Raw genomic sequence first — 6,529 nt, forward strand, 5'->3', positions numbered from 1 at the left:
TTTAAGAACTCCTGTCATTTTTAACTGCTTTAAATGGTCCAGTATCATTCCCTCATATTTTCTAAAGATGTGAAACAGTTGTATTTATTCATTGTAAAGAAGTTTATGGCGGGCTGCAGTTAAGTTTATTGAGGGTCTGTTTGAAAAGGTATTTATTTATAGCCACGACCCGACCAAAAACGTAAACAACACGTTTTTGGATCTTATTTTTTCTCATTATAACCAAATTTGCCTCGCTATAGATGGTTATAGTTCAATAGAAACTTCACGGGACATCTAATGTATTTCGTTATAAGCGAAACCTCGTAATAACCGTGTTCGTTATAGAGGGAGTATACTGTATATATATATATATATATATATATATATATATATATATATATATATATATATAGTAAACTGTTAAATATTGTATACTCTTAAGTATAAAATAGTGTTAATCACAGCTGATTAAGTTAGAAAATAAATTTTGAGACTCTTTGGGAAAACATTTGAACGGATAGGCTAAGTGTACTCTTTATTCCTTTATTATTCCAATATTTCGTCGATAGTCATCGACATCATCAGTGATAAGCTACAAATAGTTTTACATGTAAAATTGGCATTATATTTAAACTTGTTAAAGTTGATGTTACTTATGATTTGAGATTAGCGCCGTAAAGAAAGCTGGTCAAAGTTATAAACATTTTTGTAAAAGATTGTATAAGTTTTCGTACAAAAAACATGTATTGTAAATTTACAAAAAACTGGTACAAAGACAACGCACAAGTGTTTATTTTATGTATCGGACAGAAAGTCCTGTCTAGAGAGTTTTACATCTTTTTATTTAATTCATAACCTGAACTTTATGTCATGTAATGTGGACAATGTGGTTAATTTGCAGGTTTGAAAACACTAACCTCTAGAATCTTCTTCTCTCTTTGATGGTCGAAGTAGAGTGGAGATTTTAGTGGCCCTTGCCTTCGTTGGATGTCTATACCTGTCTTTGATTAGAAGCTAAAGTTGGAGCTATTTAAAAAATAATTGAAATTGTTAAAGTGATTGAAGATCTCTTTAACAAGAGTTTGATAATTAGATCTTGGTTAATTCCAAGACCTAGTTATTATGTAAAGATTGTAGAGTAGTATTGAATGATGTATTTAAAAAAAAATTGATAAGAAATGTTAATTATTGTAATTGAATATGTGCTATTGTTAAACTATGTGATAATATGGTAATGTAATAATCTTATTCTAAAATGGAATCTATTGAATTATTGAATTTTTTATGCTGTTTGTCAACTGTTAGAAGGAAGGAATAGATTTCACTAAGGTGGTCTTGTAATTGATTTCCCTTTCTAGAACTTCTACTGAATCAAAGTCCATCTGATGTCCTTCATTTACTACATGAAGCGCTAATGAGCAACGGTCATGATACAGTCAGCAGTCGCTTTTGTGTAAAATTATGCGATTTTTAAAATGCGTCTCTGTGTGGCCTATGTATTTTTTATTGCAGTTTTTGCATGAAATGCTGTAGACTACATGTGACATTTGCTCCTTAGGTGTTTTGTGCTTTACTTTTGTGTGTAGGCTTTTTATTGAAAATACCGTTTTATTGGCAATTTTGAAATTATAAAAAGAATTAAGTACCCTTGCTAGTCTGGGTGTGAGTTCTTTGATATAAGGTAGAGAAATCATTGTGTATTCTGTAATTGGTTCATTGGTTATAATCTGTTTAACATTTTCCCCCATTTCTCGGATGTTGGTGTCAATTTGTTCGGCACAAACTACTCCTCCCTGGACATTTGTATTGATGTTGTTTAATTCATCTACTATACTCTGATAAAGGGATGAAGGGGTGTCATAAAGGATTTTATTAACTAAATCAGTGGGGTAAGAGTTGTCTGTAAAAAGGTTGTGCAAAAGTTTGAGATTCTTTTCGTGGAAGTTCTTCATTTCTTTTAATAGATTGATTTTCATTGAATGTTTGTGATATGATAGGTAGTGCAGGTATCTACCTGATGCTGTTGGTTTTCTATACCAGTCCACTAGGATATTGTTATTAGTTCTAATTAGTTTAGTGTCGAGGAAAGGAACAGACCATTATCTTCATCTTTTATTGTGAACTGTATATATGGATCATAACTGTTGAAGACTGATAAAATGTCTTCAACTTGATCTTTTGGAAGTGCCAGGATGATATCGTCAACATATTTCTTCACAAAGGTAAGGTTATAGGGTAAGACTGGAATAACTGTGTCAAGGATGTCATCGACTACATATACAGCTAGGATTGGTGAAACTTTTGTACCCATTGGTGTTCCAAAGGTAGATTTATATATCTTATTGTCGAAGGAGAAATAGGTGTTGCCGAACAAAAAGGTTACTAGCTCCAAGAAGATCTCTAGGTCTATTTTGCAATGAGATGATATTATATCCCATCTCTTTTGTATTGATCTTACACATGCTTCTAAGTAGACGTTACCAATCAAAGACATCACATCAAGACTAGCAAAAATATAGTTAGTTGGGGGGTGATATTTTCTACTAGTTTTTTGACTTCAAAGGAGCCCGTGATGTAATATTCATTTTTTTTTAAACATTTTATTGATTATATAACTTAAGCGATAAAGAAAGAATAATAGAAAGAAACTTAATTAACATCATATGTCCAGTGGCATGCAGTGATCATAATAAAACTAAAATTGGATACGATCTGAGTCTAGAACCACCCATATTGCTGTCGGGCTCTAGGAATCCTTGCCCCTAATAGTCATGGATTTTGGACATGTGCCGGAGCTAAAGGAATGGCAGCAGCTTGTCGTCCTTGCTGTGCAGGAGGTTGATTTCCTCCAGCCGGTGGAGCTGCACCAGCTTGCTATCCTGCATTAGCTCTTGCGTTCATTGCCACTGCTGCTCTTGCAGGAACCCAGAACATATGAGCTCTACCCGCAGCGGCATGTTCAATGGGGACTACAGGTGGAGGTTGTGCCCACTCTGGTGGTACAGGAATATCCCATAATTGTAAGACATTCATGTCCTCGGCTGATACCTGTCGGAATCTACTTGTCATGGTTATATCTCTTTTCCCAATTGTGTAGAGAGCTTCTTGGTTATTGGAATCTTTTAGGTCGGCCATGAACTTCATAAATCCGGCCTCTTTAGGAGTCCAATTCTGGCGCATTTGATCAATCAAGTCATTGGCAGTAATAAGTTTTGTTCCTAGAGGTAAGTTTCTGGCTCTATGAGGCCAGCCAGAGCGCATTGTTCTTTGCCTTGCCGTTTCCATGTCAGGATCTTGTGCGGGCTGATTGGGCTCTTCTCCCAAGTTCACTACAACATCTGGGATCTCGAATAGCATGTCGTCTATCTCGATAAAAGTTCTATCCCCCCAACACTCTTTAGCTATTGCTGTTAAAGACATAGCTTGCTCCGCTGCTTCAAGAGATTGATTTCTAATTACGTGGGCAATACGAATTAGTTCTTCCTTAGTTTTCGTAGCCCTAGACAAAGGATCACCTCTGTAATCTATTGCCTTTTTCGGATCTCCTCCTTGTAAAGTTAGTAGTACTCCTAGATAACCCAAGTCAGCATAATCCGCCATTATCACGGGAGGAGTGATTGTACAACAAAACCTATCTCTCTTCAGATGTCCTGTAAGTTCTACTAACCGTTTAAATTGGACTTCAGGCAATAACTTCATCAGAAGGCGTAATGGGAAGAAAGTGAGTTTGCAACATACTTCTGCAAAAGCGACCGCCGCAGTGATATTATGGACGACATTTTGTTCTATTATCCATTTTACGGGGGCAATCTGTTCATCAGAGAAAATTGTGTAGGCATACCTCGTCATCTGGTAAATTGTATCTTGATTTAATCCAGAGGCAGTAAATTTCCTTGCAAAAGTTTCTATGTTAATTACATTAAAGAAATTTTCGAAATTGATGTCTGGGCATTGAGTTTGTAATCTATTCGCGCTAGAGCTTGCCCAGGCTTCCGTAAAAGCATCAGCTCTTAATAAGCAGGTGATGGCTAAGAGGGCTGAACGGATTAGATTCATTCTAGTATTATCCTCATTTACATGACCTATGAGTTCAAGCAATGACAATTGTACTCCTGTAGGTGCTGGAGCCCACAAGCCATGCTATCGCTGGAGTGTTGGGAGGATAATCAGTGCTCAAATCATTCATATTTCCTATGAATGCGTGGACTGCATTGGGATCTGCGTACCAATTCTCTGGTATCATATTTAGCCTGATTTTGTACCACAATCTTGTGGCATTAGGAACATTATCACCAATGTTAAAGTCCCCTAGATCGGCCACTACCTCCTCTCTTGATAATCTGATACCATCATCTAGAACTGCCATTGTAGCTGCTGCTGTTAATCCAGCTTGAACGACATCTCGGGGTATTTGGAGGGCTTTGATACGACGGTTTAGCATGGTTCGGTTGAGTAGTATGTCACCATAAGTCAGATTATGGGGACCTCCCACCCAAATCCCGTTCAGTTCAGCGGTACACTGAGCAACTTTGTCACAATCAGGGAGTTGGCCAGGCCGACCTGGAGAGTATTGAGTTAAGAACTCTGCAATTACAGCAGCTCCCGCCTCATCAGTGTAGGGATTTAAGCCATTGGGGGTATTTTCTAGTGGTCTAATCACACCAATTGACTTCCATACAATAGGTTCCATTCCCTGCTTAGAAGCTGAGAAACTTCTCGCAGCAGCAGACAGAAATATTGGTGCCTTGAAAGCATTAGCCTGTCTAGCCTCATAATATCTTTTGGAGGACCGTTGAGCAGACAATAGGTTATTCATGATAACAATCTAAAAATATATCTTTTATCTATATCTATATCTTTTAAAGAATATAGATGAAATATATTATTTTATCTATATATTTATAATATTTAAGTAATATTCATTGTTTAAGTCATATGAGGTTGTTAAAATGTCTGTTACTAGAGTGGCTATTTTCTCTGTAGGCGCTCCTAAGGACGACACTATAGGTCTTACTGCCAGTTGAGGTTTATGAATGTTTGGCAAAGAATAGTATTTAGGTGTTACACTGTTATATGGTGTAAGTTACTTTTTTGTGGCATTGTCTATCATGCCTTTTGTGTTTAATGACTTTATGAGTTTGCTACTTTTTGCCTGAACAGAAGAACTAGGATCACTGCGTAATTCAGTATAAGTACTACTGTTCGTTATCAATTTATTGGACAGTTCCATATATTGATGTTTTTCCATAACTACAGTTACATTACCCTTGTCAGATAAAGTAACTATGAGTTGTGGGTTTTGTTTAAGAAAATATTTTGTTTTATTTACTAGTAGTTTATATTGTTATGATGTGTTTTGAATGATGAGCTATGAGTATTTTTAATAATATAATATATAGGGTTTTTATCGCGGTTCTCAAAGAATTAGCTTGTAAGTACTTTTTTAAATTATCTTTATTATAACTATTATGAAACACACATATATATCTAACCTAGCCAATGTAAATTTAAAATAAACTATCTTTAAATTGATGTTCTTATAAAACTAATTAAATTCTATAGACAATGTTAAATTTAAACAAACTATCTTCAAAATTGAAATTGTTATGACATTAACTAAATTATATTAACAAAATTTTGTACCTTTCTTTCACTGAATGCCTAAATGAACTGTTTTCCACTATATATATTCTAATCACCACTGAAAGTCTTCGTACTTCGGTTATCCTTGTTTTTGTGAAATTACTTTTTTCAATTATCAGCTTCTACCAATTTAAGATATAGTTTTCTTCACCAGCATTTCTACACCACCAACCAAACCAGTAAACAGCATTTATATTTATTCTTCTTTTCAATATACCAATATCCAATTATTATAAGTTGATTTATACTAATCTCCAACCATAATATAATTTAATTTCTTCCAATATACCTTTTTTTATCTTCAATAATTATTTGTGTATAATTATAAATGTGCATTAAATTATATGCATAATTTTTAATCTTCATTTAACTCACTATATTAAACTATTGGACTATTTGTACTTGATTCACTGACTCTAACTAACTTTCATAATAAACTGCTTGACTTCTGACTAAAAACTTAAAAACTGCCCTCTTGAATCCAAATCACGGGTATTTATATGTTTTTGGATTTCTAGAACCATCTGGTAAGATATCATGTTCTATTTTGTTCTATTAACTACTTGTCTGAATTTTCTGGAACAAACCATTTCGCAAACATGGCCATCTCCGGAGATCCAGAGAATTCCATTCTTTTCTATTAATAATTTTGTTTACATTTAGGCTTTTCAGATCAGAATATATAATTAAATTAGTAACTTAACATTCTAATTTAATAAAATACACATTTCAAACAATATATTATTATAACCCACTTTATATTCGTAAATATTCTTAAACGTCACTTCAGAGTATAAATATCTGTCAATCTCCGAGAGTATTTTTGGTTGCCTAAGCACATGGCTCACTTATATATATTTACAATATTAAAATACAACTTTTTACAATTATTATATGCTAATTT

This window comes from Diabrotica undecimpunctata, chromosome 9 (assembly GCF_040954645.1).
Source record: "Diabrotica undecimpunctata isolate CICGRU chromosome 9, icDiaUnde3, whole genome shotgun sequence".
Lineage (NCBI taxonomy): Eukaryota > Metazoa > Arthropoda > Insecta > Coleoptera > Chrysomelidae > Diabrotica > Diabrotica undecimpunctata.